Raw genomic sequence first — 18,929 nt, forward strand, 5'->3', positions numbered from 1 at the left:
AGAAATAAACACTAAAAAGTGTTCATTGGATTTAATAGCAAGGAGATTGATGGTAATTTTAATGGGAACAGTTGATGAGAAAGGAGGTAGTTGGAGGGGAATTTGGTAAAAAGGGGCATTTTAAATGGATAGGGAAACCTCACTAACCAAGTTGCATTTGAAGAATGAGTGGAGAAAAAACAGCAGAGACTTCTGGCAGAGGTAAGAGCTAAGATAGGGGGTCATGCATGGTTAGTAGGTGTCTGATGTGGTTTAAAAATGGTATTCCTTGAAGAATGTTGAATGGGCTAAATCAGGGCAGATCATTCTAATCTTTGAATATGGAAGCCTGAGACAATTGGATATTGTTCTCTAGGACACTTGGGAGCCACTGAAAGGACTTAGGTAAATGTCAAGTTTAGAATTAAATTTTAAAAAATATCCTGGGCATAGAATGGACAATGAATTAGAGAATAATTACCACTAATCAGTAAGTGATGAGAACTAATAGGAATGGCCCTTCTCAGTACGAAAGCACTGAACAATGTCAGTACAGTCACTATATCATCCATCCATGTGCACTTTGTCATAACATGATAGTGCTGTGGCCTCATAATACTTGTGACTTTGTGAAGTACTTGTTCATATGGTCAGGAAATGCTAAGAGAGTTTTGATCCAATTGCTTGATGAATAACTTTAAAGCAAGACTACTGAATTCCTAATAAACAGCCAGATCTCCTATATCCAGATGAATGTAGAAAGTAATCCTCTCAGATTCTCCTTTTTTTATTTTTGAAGTTGTGCTTTTTGCTGAGAATGATTATTTGGCAACATTTATCACCATACCCACTAGCCTGGGTTCCTGGTGAGTCAAACTGCCTCTAGAGGTCAACTTAAGGTTCCAAGTTGGAAATAATGCCTTTCCTGAAAACATTCAAAAATTTTGAAATCATATCTAAAAATGCATTCCAAAAATATCTGGTACAACAGTAGCCTAGTTCGAAGATGTGCCAACAGTATACTCTTCCACAGTTACATCTCTCGCTTGCCTAGAAAGGAAAAAGCAGGCTAGGCATGGTTCCTCTCATATGACTTTTAAGTCCCTAAACTAGCTAGAGTCCTATTAACCAATTAACACAGTTGGGTGCCACTTAACAGCCTACACTCTTACTGAGGACCTACATCCTCTATTTGACCTTAGAACACCTACCATCCTCCCTCAAATGCTTGATTCCAACAATTCAGGCCTGGGGACACTGATAAGGGAAAAGAAGGGTTTTCATTTCTGAAAGCAAGAAGCCTGAGTCAATTTGTCCCAATTGTATCTGCACAAGGCCTATTATATGGACTGTGATTTCCAGGGATGAAAGCTGTGAACTCCCAGGTCACTTGTAAACTGATCACTCCCCAGTCTTTCCTCCTCCTGCTTTTAAGTGGTTTGAGGCTGGTAAACTGAAACCTGAAGAAACACAGAGCTCTGATCCGGGGGACCTCCAGAGCTAACCTGGACTTTGGCTGATTTGCTGTAGGAAGTAACTGCTTACTTACCCCATAATTAACACCACAAGCTGATCTTTGGAAGATAAAGTACAGAAGGTCAGACATAAGATCATTTAGAGAAGGATTTCACTAAAGCACTACTTTTAGTAGTTCTTGTGGCTACTTCACTCATGAAACAATTGGGTGTAATTTCTAAAAATATTACTGCTCATAGACATGGAGAAAAGAATGAATTACATGTCACTGAATACCATCTCAGCAAACTCCTCTTTGATTAATGAAACTACAGCACATGCCAACTTGATAATGTATTGAGATGAAAAACATGCAGTTTGTTCAGTGGCAAGTTAAACAATTTTAACTACATTTTACTATCCTAGATACAAAATGTGCTTTCTTCCCTGGTTAAAAATACTCATAGAGGTTTACCAACCTCTATGGAATAAAGTTCCCCTTCGAGCCTACAGGCCTTAGTGACCTGGCTTCCTGACCATGTTCTGTAGCTGTCATACTCTTAGGCTCACTGCCATCCTCTCAGCCATGTCCACTTCTGATGAAGGCAATGAGTTTCCTGCCTTTGTACTTCTGAACAGACTGCTCCTTCATTTGGAATTCCCTACTTGTTTGTCTATGAGGCAAATTACTCCTCATCCTCAAGACCCAGCTTAAGAATCACTGCCGTGCAAAGCCTTCCCTGGCTATATCCGCAACATATCCTTCTCTGTGAGTGTACTGCAGTTTACATGTATTATATTACTACAATAGAGAATATCAATCTCTCCTGTAATTTGTTCATCTATGGGAATCCGATTATAGGAATTGGATGAAGAGACATGCATTAGAAGAAATTGTTTTCTAGTATCTTTCCTCCCTAATAATCTATAATCAAGGTCTATCTTCATCCAGGATAATTTGCTTCTTGGAATCAATGAAATTGGAGGCAAATAAGTTTTTTTTAATGTAGTAAAAACCACTAAGGCTTAACCCAACTAAAACAAGTAGCTATTCATAACTATTCTGCTGGTCCCAGGGGAGCTCAAGAGTGAGAGTTCTCAGACCATATTCATCAAGACTGTTCAGGAGTCACCTGTGGCATGTATCTGTGCTGAGTCCAGGTCCACAGCATTACCCTCATATACAAATATTTATTCCCTTTCACTCAGTGTCTCTACCATGGGATAACTATGATAATCCCCCAAATCTGACAAAACTCTCAATCCAACGATATTCTTTATAGCATTATACATACTACAAAAAAGTAGAAAATAAGCTAAATATCCGAATATAAGGGCACTGACAGATTCATATATATGGTATAGAAGCATGGTAGAATATTACAAATCCATCAAAATTGTTAATAAGGATATATATCATGGAACTACATATAAGTGTTAGGTTAGAAAAAGAAGAATAAAAATTATCTTATGGAAGAGTCATGTTAACATGCAGAGAAAAAAAATAAATGAAGATCTACACTAAAAAAATGTGTTGTATAACTTAATGAGACCATGCGTGGCTTTTTAAATCTTCTAATTTTTAATATTTTCTAAATTTTGTGTAATGAATATGTATTAATTCAACCAGAAAAACTGTAAATGTGTTTTAAAGGGAAAAATTTTAAGAATACATTTGTAATTCAACAAATTAACACTTATAAACCATATTAAATATACTGGTCAAATCTGAAAAGAATTCTATTTATGCAACAAACTAAAAAAATACTCATTAGAAAATCTAAATGCAATTTCATTAAATTAATAAACAAACATGATAAAGTTCAAATGGGCTAGAGGAAACATTTTAAAACAAGTCTCAGAATGTGTTTCTTAATGTACAAGGTAAATGCATTTGTAACCAATAACCCATGTTTCATGTTTTAAAAATCCATGATGTATATATTTATACTATAAATAGAAAGCACTTTAAAAGAATTGAATAGGGATTTAGATAATCAAAAGTGCATGCAAGGCACTGTCTAGTGATGTGACTTTGAACAAGTTCTTTCCTCTCTGCCAACACAAAATCAGCAAAATCAAGGCGTTACATAAGATATTAGCTAAGTTTCCATCTAGCTCCAAAATGCTGGTTTTTGAAGGGTTGTCATGCAACAGATGAAAGTGGGGAGTAAAAGGGGTCTGAGGGATATGTCCAGGAAAGAAATTAGCTTTCCAGCAGGTAAAAGTATTCAAAAAGAAAGGGTCTAAAAACAGAGAAAAATTAGAGGAATGGGTTCGGGGAGGAAACGGGAAAGGAGGGAGAGAGAAAGAGACATCAAAGAGAGAATAATTTATGGGAGGGAAGCAGCAGTAAAATGCTCAGGGATATTTGAGGGTGAGAAAGTGGAAAGCATGTATATGAGATTTAAGTCCATGTGGCAAACTAAGGTGACACGAAGTCTCATGCCCATTCCTACTCTGCGGCAGCTCAGAAAATAGCATCTCACCTTCTGTTAACTACCTCAGATCTGGAGGCCAATTCCATGCCATTACCCGTGGAATGAAAACTAAATAGGGACCCTAGATTATCAATATGTATAGGATTAGTAAATAGTCATTCAGTACAGATAAGAGATAATACATGAACCATATTTGAATCATAACTCCAAGTGCACATCTCCCCTGAATAAGCCAAAGGAACTTCAACTTCAATATTACCAAACTAGAATTCATCTTCATGCCCCACACCTGCTTCACGAGCTGGTACCTCCTTATGCCTAGGCTCTAAAGCCAAACGTCTGGGTATCAGTCCAGATGCTATTTCTAACTTATACCTAAGTCTCATGAATGTCCAATGTAGTATGTACAAGGTAGTACACCCTAAATATCTTTGGAATCAATTTGTTACCAACCCCCTTCAAGTATGGTTTATACCAGCAAGTTTCTAACTGGTGTTTCCACCAATGTCACCTCTATACATTCCATGTGCCCCATTGCTGCTAGGTAACTTCCTAAATTGGAACCCCACAATACCATCTCATATGTTTAAACCCTTAAACAATTCCCGTTGGTTATATTTCTTCCAAAATAAACCCAAACTCATCAGAATGGCATAAAAAGCTGATCAGAATCTAGCCTCACCTGCCTTCTCTGGCCTCTGCAGTATAGTAAGTCATCCAAGGTCTTCCACACATGGGGGCTCAGCACACACTCTCCTCTTCATTCTTCAACAACTGCCTCAGAAGTTACTTTCTCTGGAAAACTTTTCTTGACTCCCCCAGAGAAAGTTTCCTTCCTCTGTGCATTCTTAGATCTTAATGCATTTCTCCATTTATACTTCTCTAGCGTTAATCACACTGTATTGTGATTATTTGTGTTCATATTTGTTCTCTTACTGAAAAGTAATCCTTGTGAGCAAGGATCTGAGCTGTAGAAGTCTGTGTATCTCCTGCATTTGTTAATCTTGTACATAATCAGTAAATGCTAGCTAAATGAAATAAATGAATAAAATCCTTTAAGGATATAGGGATACAAATTTAGCGATTAGAGATGAGTAATATGTGCTATGTCAATATTTATATCTTAATCTAAAAACAAAATTTAATGCACCACAAATATCACTCCATGTCCTGGGTCAAGTTTAGTCATTTGTACTACACAAGAAGAGTTCAATACCTCAAATCATTTGATGGTATCTGGAAAACTGTACATGTGGTGCCTCAAAGAAATATACTAGCCTTTGGGTCACTGGGCATGCTAAGTCACCATGCTTCAGAAACCAAGATACTATTAGAATAATTGGAAACAACGGATGAACTTTGAAATTTTGACCTAGACTGCTTTAATCAAGAATTGAACAAAAGGGAAATAAATAGTGAAATACCTCTAGGTGTTTACTTTGACTCTATTCTCTTTTCTTTATGGTTTTAACCATTACCTCTAAGTAAGAAATATTAAGTATGAATATATTCTTAAGCTCTAGAATATTCTTCTCAGTCTCCTGGAAATCTCTACCTGCTCTTCTACAGGAAACTCAAACCCAGGATTAATATACTGTACTCATTATTTCAATAACCTCTGTTAACTAACTCCTTTATATCCCACTTATCTCAATGAAGGGCACCACTGCCTACCCAGGCACTCAAAGTATGCCCGCTTTCTGTTTTATTGTATCTATCTTCCTCACTTCATTCTTAACAGGTAATTCATTATAGAATCCTTTGTCAATATCTAACACGTGTATCACAGTGGTGTCCTCAGCTCTCCCTATATTGTCATTACTCTAGCTGAGCCTTCAGATACCTTTCATACCTACTTTGAAAACATATACCAGTTACACTTCTACCTTCCCATCTCCCCATCTCTACTTCCATACGTCACAAACTCTTCTTTCTACTGATGTCAGAGCCTAAAATCTAGTACAATACTGTCCAATAGAAATTTTGGCATGGATAGCTATCTAATATGGTAGATACTAGCCACAAGGTTATTGAGCACTTGGAATATGGCTAATGCAACTGGGGAACAAGTCTTAATTTATTTAATCTTAAATAACTACATGTAGCTACCATATTGGACAGTGTAGCTCTAGATCTAATAATTCAGTCCTTTAGAAACATTCAGTAACTCAATTTTATCCTAATGGTGAGAATGAAATAAACTGAAAACTCATCAAGGTACCACCTGAGATTCTTCAGGATCTGGTTCAACCTAAGTGTCCATTCTTGTATCCCACTCCAACTTATCATGAACCCTAATGATACAAATATATTGGAATGCCCATAGTTTTTAAAAGCCCTTTAGATTTCCCCTCTGGGGACTTTGTTCAACCTCTTTTCCGTAGACCCCCAGCTTATTATGTCCATCTTCTACTTTTCAAGGCTCAGGAGGCTCTAAAGTTCCATCTCCTCAAATGAGCACCTGTCCAGGGTCCCTCAGTTGAGGGATTTCACAGACCCACAAAATAGTGTGCCAATATAGTGTGCCAATTGCCCTGTATTTGTGCTATTTTTTAGTTTTTGCTTATTTCTTATTAGAATCTTCTCCATTGGATTCTAATTTTCTAAAGGTAATGCTGTATCTGATTCAAATTTGTAAATCCATGACATTCCGTGTGGTGTCTAGTTTTAAAAAAATAAACATTTATTGAATGAAATATTATGCCTTTGTAAAACAGAGACTATCTTTCCTAGTAATCTTTAGTTCTTGGGCCTTTAGAACAACTGCTGTAACATAAGGTTTGTTTCAGACAACTAAAACTGGGTATATTCATGCACTGTAACTATAAATACGGCATTAATGAGCAAGCACTTGAGATACATTACATATTAAGAACCATAAAATGATCAGAGTTCATCTATAAGGGCCATGCTTGCTCCTCTGAAGAGAAGAGGTTCCCATAAGCTGGAATTAAATATGTGCAGAGAATTCACTCTACAAAATTCACTAAATACACAGTGTATGATCTGCCCTGGGCCAAGTGCTAAAAAGGAGTAAAAAAGCATAAGAAACAATTTCTGCTTCAGGCGCTTAAAGCTGAGCTGGGTAGTAATGCATGCATGTAACAAAGTAAAGAGCAGCACAGAACGCTCTACTAGAAGGGTCCTGTTGCTGCAATGAACAGGATATATTTTTATGTATAACGATCTGTGAATATCTGGAATGAGCTATGAAGCACAAGTTTCGCTACTTTGGACAAAAATATAGAAAGACATAAACAAATACTAGAATGCATGAATAATAACAGAAGATAAGTGAACCAACCATGTCTTTTTTCTTTGGCCAGCCCCCACTCATAAAGCAGAAGCTCTCCCCCAGGCCCAGTAGGTCAAGAATACTGGGATCCTGACTGCCCCTATCTCAGCTCACTCGTAGGTAGGAGGCGTCACATCAACAACAGTCCAGAAGACCAGGGGCTGCCTATCTGCCCTCCCACATGCTTACTCACAGAGTGAAAGTGCTCAAAGGACAGAAGTCCCCACCCATACCTTCAGTACAGTGATACCCTCTGGCGAGCTATGGCGCTTTTCCCTCATGGTCTGCTTCACCTCAGGGTAGAAGCACCTCTATACCAAAGATCCACCCAGACATGTTGTAATAAAATACTGAAATCTAAAATAAGAAAAAATCTTAAAGCAGCAAGAGAAGAATGATTCACCACATAAAAGGAAACCACAATGAGATTAATAGCTGACATCGCCTCATAATCAAGGTGGCCAGAGGCAGTGGGATGACATATTAAAAGAGCTGGAAGTTAAAATATCAACCAAGAATCTTACATCCTGCACAGGTATCTTTCAAAAAATGAAGGCAAAATAAAGTTATTCCCAGATAAACAAAAATTGAAAGAATTTGTTGCTAGTAGACCTTTTATAAAAGGAATACTAAAAGTTCTTCAGGCTGAAAGCAAGTGACACCAGCCAGTAATTCGAATCCACATGAAAAGCAAAAGAATACTGATAATGATGGTTATGCAGGTAACTGGAAAAGACAGTATAATTACATATTTCTTCTCCTTTCTTCTCTTGACTGATTCAAAAAGCAATTATGTAAAACAATGTGTGCATTGTTGCACATACTGCATTGTTTGGGTCATAATATACTGAAATGTAACAAATATCTGACAATAACAAAGCTATTTTGAAGTAAGGAAATGATACCAGATGCTAAAGCAAACCCACAGAAAGAATTGAGAAGAAGCAGAAAGGGTAAGTAAGATGATCAATATAACAAACTCTGTAAATATATACTTGCTATACTTTTTTTCTCTCAGGTTATTTAAAATATATAATATATAAAGTATATATAATATATATGTAATTATAAAAATGTATTGCTGCAGTTATAGTATATATACACTGACATAATATGTGTAACAGTAATAGTTTAAAAAGGTGGGGAGGAAATGGTGTTACATAGGAGGAAACTTTCTATATTTCACTAGACCTAAGTGTATAAACCTGAAGTGTATTCTGATAAGTTAAGATGTGTGTTGTAAGCTCTAGAGCAACCACTAAGGAAATAACTCAAAACTATAATTAAAAATCATTAAAGGAATTAAAATGTTACTCTAGAAAATATTCACTTAATAAAAAAAGGCAATGAAAGAGTGAGAGAGAAACAACAACAAAAGACCTGAAATACATAGGGAAAAAAATAAAGCAAACTGGTACATGTAAATCCAACCATATCAATGATCTGGACTTCTTCTACCTCAAATCATATAAAAATAGCTCAAAATGGATTACCAACCTTAATGTCAGAGCCACAACTACAAAATGCTTGCAATAAAGCATAGAAGTAATTCTGTGACCTTGAATTAGGCAAATGGTTTCTTAAACATGTCACCAAACACAAGTAACAAAGAAAAAATAGAGAAATTGGCAAATAGACAAAATAGATAGATAGACAAAATTGACAAATAGATTTTAAACAGACAAATGTAAAACTTTTATGGTGCAAACTACCATCCAGAATATGAAAAGACAAGCCACATGATGGGAGCAAATCTTATATATGAAAATGGATTTGTATCCAGAATATATAAAGAACCCTTTAATTCAATGACATAAAAACAAATAAGCTAATTTCTTTTCATGGACAAAGGATCTGAATAGACATTTCACCAGTGAAGATATACAAGTGGCCAAAAAGCTCTTGAAAAGATGCTCAACATCATCAGTTATTAGGGAAATGAAAATAATAACTACAAGGTGAGATGCCATTTCCCACCCACTAGGATGTAAAGTCAGATAATAACAGGTGTTGGAGATGATGAGGAAAAATCAGAGTCTTCATGCATTGCAGAGTGGAAGGTAAAATGTTGCAAGCACTTTTAAAAAACATTTTGGGAGTTCCCTAAAGGGTTAAACATAGAGTGATAATATGACCCAGCAATTCTACTCCAAGGTATATACCCAAGACAAATGAAAACATATATGCACACAAAAGCTTGTAAATAAATGTTCATAGCAGCATTACTCATAACAACCAGAGTGGAAACAACCCATATGTTCGTCGATTGATAAATGGTAAATAAACTATAATATATCCATACAAAAGCATATCAATTGGCCATAAAATGAAATGAAGTGTCAATACATGCTACAATATGGATGAACCTTGAAAACTTTAAGCTACATGAAAGAAATCGTCACAAAAGAACATATTTGAATGATTCCATTTACATGACATGCCTAGAATAGGAAAATTTACAGAGACAGAAAGTAGATTAGCAGTTTCTTAAGGCCTGGAGGAGGTAGGGGGTAGGATAGGGAATTAATGATATTGAGCATCTTTTTATGTACTTACTGACCATTTGTATATCTTCTTTGGAAAAATGTCTATTCAGATCCTTTGCCCACTTTTAACTGGGTAGTCTTTTGATTCTTGAGTGATAAGTGTTCTTTATATATTCTAGATACAAGTATCATCAGATTTGTGATTTGCAAATTTCTCTCATTCTGTGGATGTCTTTTCATTTTCTTGATGGTGTCCTTTGAAACACAAAAGTTCTAAATTTTTATGAAGCCCATTTATCTGTTTGTCTTTTGTCACTTGTGTTTTTGGCATCATGCACCTATTCTTTTTAAAAGGAAAACCAAGAGTCTGATTCTGATGTTTCCCTCCTGTTTATGGACACAATACTGAAACACTAGTCTGTCTCAAATTGTATCCTAATGGTGGCAGTGGTGTTGTGAGAAGAGTGCATCATTATCTTTATAGAGCTAATAGGTGTTTTGTCAGTAGATCATGATTTAATGAATACCTCTCTGGTGTTGGGGAGAAACCAGAGCATTTTGGTAACATGGGACAAGTAAAGTTTTGCCCCAATGACATTTAAGAGATGTGAATTTCACTTAGAGATTTATGATTCTATTGCTTTCATGACACTTTAGGAGCAAATTAATTCATTTGCCTACAAAAGAGGGGTCTCCTCCTTTTTTTTTCTAGAACAAGTACCCAGATGGACAAAGAAAGATCGACTCTGCTCCCCTTTTGATGAAAGTCAGAGGAGTCACAGTCCCCTTTGTACTCCAGTCCTCTATCCTTAAGAGCCAAGAATAAACTATCCAGATTAGAGCAACTATTATATGCTTAAAATGCGACATTTAGTATTTGACAAGAAAGTACTTATACAGCTAACAGTGTCTTTACAATTTCAAATAGGGAGAGCAACTCTCTCATCTGAGTGTGTGTGGAGACTGGGAGGCAGGAACAGTGAAAATGGGCCTTTACCACTCCTTTTGTGTTTTTTCTATTCCCACCCAGGCCATCCTAGGCCTGTCAAGTTAGGAGGAGTGAAACTAGAAATGTAAACATCACTCTCACATCAGTGAAGTTCCAGGCAAGAAGACAATGAACATTGTAGCCTGTTTGGCTTCATGGAAGTGGTAAGCATCATCCTCATTAGAGTCCTCTGTGTCTCCAAGCTGCCTCAGGTGTGAAGCTGCTGATGAACTCAGTAGACATTACCGATCTCTGCATCTCCAACAGTCAGTGACTGTTCTCTTACTAACACCACAGGAGGCTCAAATTTTCCAAGAACTGGGGTTCCTGCACAATTCAAAGATGCCCCCAGGAAAACAATTTTCCATGTAATGAGAAATCATAGAATGTGCATCACTCTTCCCTTTTTATGTCAATATTTTGTTAATTAGGTAGGATCCAATAGTTGAAGCTTATGTATGTATATACATATATATGTGCATGCATTTTCATACATAAATTTATGTATCATACATTGTTTTGAGATATGTACATTTATAAAGGTTGATTAAGAATAAACCACAGAGCTTCATGAAGTTGAAATGTGTAAAACAAATGTCTGTACCACATGAGATTTTTTGACTATGTGTATCTTCAAATTATTTGTTTATTTATTTAATATGTGTTAATTGTATATCCTTGGCATATCCCAGACATTGATGAATGCAATAAACAAAATCAATACACTCATGGAGCTTACATTCCATTTGGGGAACAACCACAACCAAAAATTGATTATGGTAGGCACTATGATGAGAAATAAAATATGATAATATGATAAAGAGATCCTGGGAAGCTACTTAGCATTACCTAGTCAGCGAAGAGCTCACTGAGGACATGGCATTAAGTCTGAGACTCAGATCTGATTGACAGAAGAATAACCCATGAAGACAAGATGGGCAAGGGTAGAAGGCAGCATTCCTGGCCCAGAGAACAACCATTGCCAAAATCTGGAGACAGGAAATGTGTTGGTATGTCCCAGGATCAAGAGAGCCACTGTGGCAGAAGCAGAAGAAGGAATGAGCAGAGTGACAGAAGATGAGGTCAGCCAAGTTAAGTAGCTGGGATTTTAGTTGCATTTTAATGCATTATTGCTGACATTGTTGTCTGGGAATCAAGATTTGGGTGGGTTTTGATCAATGTCCTGCCATTAACTTACTGTATGACTCCGGGAAACTTATATCCTTTCTCTTGGCCTCAGAGCGACCTCAACTGTGAAACAGAAAGCTTGAACTAGAAAGTAGATGATCTATGAATTCCCTTTGAGTGCTAACATGCTATGATTGTAATCTTTGCCCTCAATGATGAAGTTGAACACTCCCTTTTCTTAAAATTACTGAGGCCCTTTCATGAACCAGGGAAGGATAGCTCAGGGTATGCTGGTCATTTGCCCTGAATTGTAAAACTGCCAAGACTTAAGATAGGACCAGGAGCCAAAGCTTGCATTTCCCCTGTATTGTTGACATTTCTTACGAAACATATTTGCTGTGAATTTTTATATTTTGCTTCCTGTCTTCATTACTTTTCCAGTTTTTTCGGAGTGCCTGACTAAGTTCCCCTCAGTTCTCTACTTCCACCTCAACAATTTAAAAAAAAGAAAGGAAGAGAGAAATGAATGAATATGGAGGTCATTAATACCTTCCCAATATCCACAGGCACACTGGTTTCCCAAACTCTCTCCTTTGGGAGTAGGATCAAGTGTGCAAAGACTAGCTCACTTCTCTCTGCAGAAAGGTGCTTGAAGATGTGACACTAATGTAAGCTTCATCACTTTGTAGAAATTCCCAACTGGAAATATAATCAATCAGACTAGTGATTCCCAGAACGTGAAATTCACTGTGACCAAAGATTAGCTGGCTCTCACCATAAATAATTTAGAAAGACTACTAAACAAACACTTCAATAGCTTCATAGGGTTGCTAAATAAACAAGCAATATGTGCACAAGATAAACCTTTTAAAGGAACAGCTAAGAGATTTGGACTTTTAAAGAATATTTACCTTGGAACTGAGATAAAACCCAAGACTGAGTTTAAAGAGATAGCACATAGAACACAGGCCCTCTTCTGCGGATCAAGAAGAGAAGAAACCCTGTTTCTGATTTGTGGTATTTTAAGTTTCAGGGCTGCATTAGTACCGTGACCTCTTTTTCCGAGTCACGCATGCTTTAGCAGGAAAAAACAAAACATTTTAAAACAATATAGATATTTGTGAGTTTGCTATGTTGTGTGATTTTTATCATGCTTGAGGAGCCAAAATACATCAGCTGGAAAACAACTCTAGTTTACTATGGAAAATAATATCTGACACAAAGAAACTTTATTTGTAAGAAAAAAATATATTCTATTTTCAGCTAATATTCAGATTTTCAGCTAAATTAAACAAATGCTCTAGAAAAAAGTGACGTTTATTTTTTAAGTTGCTAACAATACGAGTCATTTAAAAGGTGTTTTATTATGTACAAGTAAGAGTACATTGGATGACTGGGTTTTAACACTGCCTCTTCAGTAATTAGCGAAGTAAGCTTGGACAAGTTACTCAGCTTCTTTGAGTATCACCTGTATATGCCAGACAAGGCAGTTGGATTAAATGTTCTCAAACTGTAATTCGATGCTGAAATGCTAGAAATGTATTTTTAACACCACAATTGCATTTGCATGCAGCACATGGTAAGTATTTAATCAGTTCATCAGCAATTTAGTGAAAACCTGAAACAGTGAGACACAACATTTCGCTAATTAGGAAAGGGCATTACTGATTTCGATAATGTGATATCTTGGTAGAGTCCTGGACTTGTTATCACAAAACTTCAGTTCTGTCTCCTACAGGCCGTAAAGAAACTTTGGGAAGACCATATAGACTCTCTGGACGACTCTTTCCTCATGTGTGAAATAGGCATAATAGTACTTTCTTCTCATAACTGTTCCAAATAATTAAGAACACACACACAGGAATCAGATAGTTGCATTTTAAAATCTGGCTACACCAATTATGAGTCGTGTGATTTAGGGGCAGTTTGCTTAACTTCTGAGTGCCTCAATTTTCCAGTCTGTAAAATGGAGAGAAAAACAGCACCTAATTGAAAGAACTGTTGTAAGGATGAGGTTAGACACCATATGTATAGCAGTTAGAATAGCGCTTAGTGTTCAGTAAATCCTAGTGTTCTTTTACATTATTATCATTATTATTACTAGAAATAGTAGTATTAGCAATTTCAACAGCAGAGGCATGTGGAAATCCAGGTACTAAGTAGAGAAAAGTCAAGTTGCTTTAAGGGCCAAGAAAATAAAGTATTCCTGTGGGCTAGAGCTATTAATGAAGGCTTGAGGATGCAGCCATGGCTAGGGTTGGGCGTCAGTGAAGGGAAAAAAGGTCAACAGAAAGACATTACAACTGGAGAGGACAGAATAATCAAAGAGATGGAAGGGAAAAACCCAAGTGAGATTTCCAGGTGAAGCCAGCAAAATAAACACATGCACGTAGTCTTGCACCTTCCTGAAGCACTAAGAAAATGACATGAAGGAAATATGTTTAAGGCATAAAACCATATGAAAAAAATAATGGAAGAGAAAACAGCAACAAAACTTCGGAAACTAGTGCTAAATGAGGAAACCTGAGTAATATGAATTCCAAGTTGGCAGTAGGAAAAGCTAAAATGTGACCACACTTATGGCAGAATGCCCCCATTCCCAATTCAGGAATGCCCAGCACCAGTTACCTCCAAGAGTGGAAGTGAGGGTAAGGCTTAAAAAGTAGGGAACCCATGAAAGTTTGCTTAAGAAACACTTAAATCCCTACATTCTCTCCCCAGGTGCAAATAATCAGAAGGCCTTTGGACAGGGAAACACAAGCATAGTTGAGGATGGTATTACCTTCCTGCAGTTAGCGAGATCACGTGCACATTTACATGCCAGGTGCTGAGATCCACCGAACTACCTCATTCCTAGTCTTCCATCACTGATGGACTTGTAGAACACTGATAATCAACTCGCTACCCTGTGGGGAAAAGACTGGAAAATATCTCTGGGAATCTGACTAGCCCAGATACAAAGGTACTGGCATTAAGAGTTTCCACAAGACAGCCCATCCAGATCACCTCTCTACTTTGAAGACTCTGGTTGACAAATTCCACCAAAGCGCTCAGAATTTCACATCAGCCTTGAAGAGAATCACTCTAAAATACAATCAGACCATTTAGAAAAGATGCTAACATGAAAGATAGGGACCTAAATGCAAGTGAAGAAAAAAGCAACTTGGAGATAAAAAAAAAAAAAAAGCAAGAAGAAACTTCAACAAAAACCATTATTTATGTATTACATTCATAAAGTAGGAACTGGATGTATTTTATAAAAACAAATATTCTGACAATATTAAAAGGGTCTTGGAAGTAAATATAATAACAGGAATGAAAAAGTCAGTAGAATTGCAAGATTAAATTAGGGAAATTTCCGAAAAAGCAGGACAAAATGTCTAGGAGATGGAAAATAGGAGAGAAGACTACAAAAACTTACAATCAGCCTAGAATTTTTGATATCCAAATAATAGGAGTTCCAGAAAGTAAACACTGATAAAAAGGAAGAAAGGAAGTGATCAGTGAAAAACTGTATCAAAAATATTCAGAACAATATGAATTGCCAAATGCCTGGCACAGCGAATGCAAGCAGACTCATACCAATATATAGCATCTTGAAGTTCAAAGACCATACACATTTCCAGAGGGAGAAATGAGCAGTCACATATGAAAGATGAGGAATCAAAAATAGCATTGGACTTCGCAATAACAGAGCTGGAAGGTAGACAACAATGAACCAGAGCCTTCAAATTCTGAGGGAAAATGATTTACAACCTAAAATTCTACACCCAACCATACTTTCAATCAAGGGTGACACTAGAATAATGACATTTTAAGGCACGCCATGCTCTTTAAAGAGTATAACTTCTCATATCCCTTTTTTCTAGAGCTACTGGATAATGTGGCCCAGTAAAACAAGAAAGTGATCAAAATAGAAGATGTAACTATAGTAAGAGGGAATCCAACTCTGGAAATAGGAAAAGACCCGAAGATAATGAAAGATGTACACCAAGAGGAGAAGACAACCAAATCCACTAGAAGCAGATAGGATTTGGTTGAGATTTTTCTTAGAATATAAAATTTAAAGAATACTTGAAGATTTTGACAATGGATAGAGAATTTGGGCTGAATTAGTGGTAAGTATATAGGAAACTCAACAAAGAAAAAAATCAAGACAAGTATTCACTAAAGAGAAAATTGTGCAGAAAAGGAGAAGAAATTATGATTTAGTACATGATTCAGGATTTACCTAGTCATAATACAGGAAACAATAAATATTCATATAACCAAAATTATGAGAACTAAGTTGGAAGGGTGGGGGGAACAGGAAATGTGTGTGTATGTGTGTGTGTGAAGTCAATGCTTAATGCCTAAACAGAAACATCTGTAAGTAGCACTATATTTAGCAAAGCTTCCCAATCTTGTTCAAGACAGCACACACACACACATTTATAAGGCACACAGGAACAAATAGAAAAGAAAATCGAGACTGGAGGCAATGAGACAGGGGATCAGGCCACCCCAGGTTCCACCTGACCACCCTGTGGGCAGAAAGGATCAATATCTCCTGACACCTGTAATGCATTTGCTGCTTACTGTTTGAGAAGCTCCGATTTAGAGATAGCAAGGTAAATACCAGAAGAACAAGCTAAATGAATTGAAAGTGATTTCTCTGGGGCACGGAGATGGGAAGGGAGGGTGAGACGAGAGAGACAAGCAGGGGGCAGAGACCAACCGTATTTCATAATAAATCTTGTAGAACTAATTGAATCCTTAAACCATGTGTGCATACTACTTTAAAAATAAAATAAAATAAACAAAAACCTGAACTATACTATGAAAGTGATATCTGAACTAAATATGATGCTAACATTTCTTGACCACTTTTTACATGCCGCGCATACATTAATTTCCCCATTTGATCCTAGGACAATCAAGTGACAATTAACAATTGCGCTATTATACACATTCAAATATGAAGAAACATAAGGTAAGAGAAATTAAGTACATTGCCCATGTTCCTACAACTAATAAATGACAAGACTGAAATTCAGATGGGCCTCTGCCACATATCAGAGCCCAAGCTCTTGCCCACCCGCCGTGCTGTCCCTCAGGTGAGGTCAGTGCTGGTGGCGCCACTCTCTGAAGGGTCTTGTCTATCAATCTAGATGAAGTCCTCTGAGGCACTCTGGGAAATGGTTTCTTTCAAAAATTTTCACATATAAGGAATATGGGCCATATCAACCTGCTCAAGTCTAAAAACCAGAGTATTAAAAACCCAGCTCCAGGGCTTCCCTGGTGGCGCAGTGGTTGGGAGTCCGCCTGCCGATGCAGGGGACGCGGGTTCGTGCCCCGGTCCGGAAGGATCCCACGTGCCGCGGAGCGGCTGGGCCCGTGGGCCATGGCTGCTGAGCCTGTGCGTCCGGAGCCTGTGCTCCGCGGCGGGAGAGGCCACAACAGTGAGAGGCCCACGTACCGCAAAAAAAAAAAAAAAAAACCCAGCTCCATCATCTCCCCAACTCTCCTGCAGACACTTCCCCAGGGAGAATCTCATCACCACCCCACACTGCATGGAGAGGACGCCGCACAGCCCTTGCTGTCCACTCAAGCAAGCTCCCTACTCTTGAGAGGTTATTGCTGCTCTTCCACAGTGCTGCACTACTCTGATGACTTAACATGAAGGTTGAAATGCAGGAGCAAACCTCACTGGATGTTTAATTTTGTTTATGACATCACCATTTAATTATTTTAACAAGGTCACAATTGGTTAATATTTTCTAATATGGACTCTGGTTTCTCATAAACTTTTTTCAGGTATATGCAGAGCAGCATGTTCCAATCCAAAATTTAGGAAAGAAAAAGAAAAACAAACTTTAAAAAGGTTGATTAACATGTAAATTCATATAAAAAGTGACCTCCATTTTAGCAACCGATACCGTTAGGAGGTTTCCTGGCATTTAAAACATTTTAAAGTCATTCTAAATATTTACATCCAGAAAAGCTTCAATACACACACACACACACACACACACACACACACACACACACACACACACGTGCACACACACAGACCAGAAAAACAGAGAAAGACAAAGAGAGCAGGAGAAAGAAGAGAAGAAATCTTAAGAGGACAATAACAAAGAGCTGTGTTGATCTTTAATCGAAGTAGTATTTTATCATAGGGACCTATTAGATAATTTACATTAAATAGATCAACGGAATTCAATGACTGGATACGGTTATTTCTTCTCGCTGTTTTTCCGTCACTCTCCTGCTGGCGAACCAGACATGCAGACTTTTACACCACAGATCTTCTTCCCACGGTCTTCCAGATTCCCCATACTAATCCCACACGCCCACGTACACACATGCACACGCTCACACATGGCCCTGATAATATCAGGATATCATCGTTGTCCGAGACCTAGCTTCCCTCTCAGAACCACACCTCATTCCAGAGCCGGGGATTAGGCTGGTCCAATTTCATACTGTGTGGCTGGATTTGGAGCTGGCCACCTCAAACAGCTCCCCAGCTGCCTTCTCCCTCCCAATTCCTCCACACTCTCCACCACCCACTGGACCCAGGATTCTTCCTCAGTTTTTACATCAAAGATGCCCTTTTCTCTAGAAGAGAGTCTGGAAGGGAAGATTATAAGATAACTGCTTTTTCTTGACAGTAAAGACAATCACTTGGTTTCCTTTTCTTCAATAAAAGCATCTTATTATTTAAATATATTGGTCCCCTCAGTTTAACTTGCTCCATAAGGCACACTTCCCCCTTCCCAGGACACAGAAAATGTTGTCCAGGGCACTGACTGCCTTACAAATGTATTAACTAATATATTAGTCCCTTCAAGCAAAACAATGTGTCATGTGTATCTACTGAATTCAGTAGTGTTTGGAAGAGTCAAGAAATGAAGCATTGCCCCTACTGGGATCAGGGCTCAACCTTGGAAGACTCGATGCTCTGGATGCTCCTGGAGGAGAGGGGCACCGAATCCAGATGTGTAGGAGGGAGTGGGGGGGGGGTGGAGGACAGGACAGGTGTGTGCATGTATGGAGGAGTCTCCACTTGCCAAGGAAGAAGAATCTTCTAGGCAGAGAGACTTGATAGTGCAAAGGACCAGAGCCACAGACAATATTTAGGAAATAAAAGATTACTCTCCTGAAGCATA

This window comes from Orcinus orca, chromosome 13, assembly GCF_937001465.1.
Source record: "Orcinus orca chromosome 13, mOrcOrc1.1, whole genome shotgun sequence".
In the NCBI taxonomy this organism is placed as follows: Eukaryota; Metazoa; Chordata; class Mammalia; order Artiodactyla; family Delphinidae; genus Orcinus; species Orcinus orca.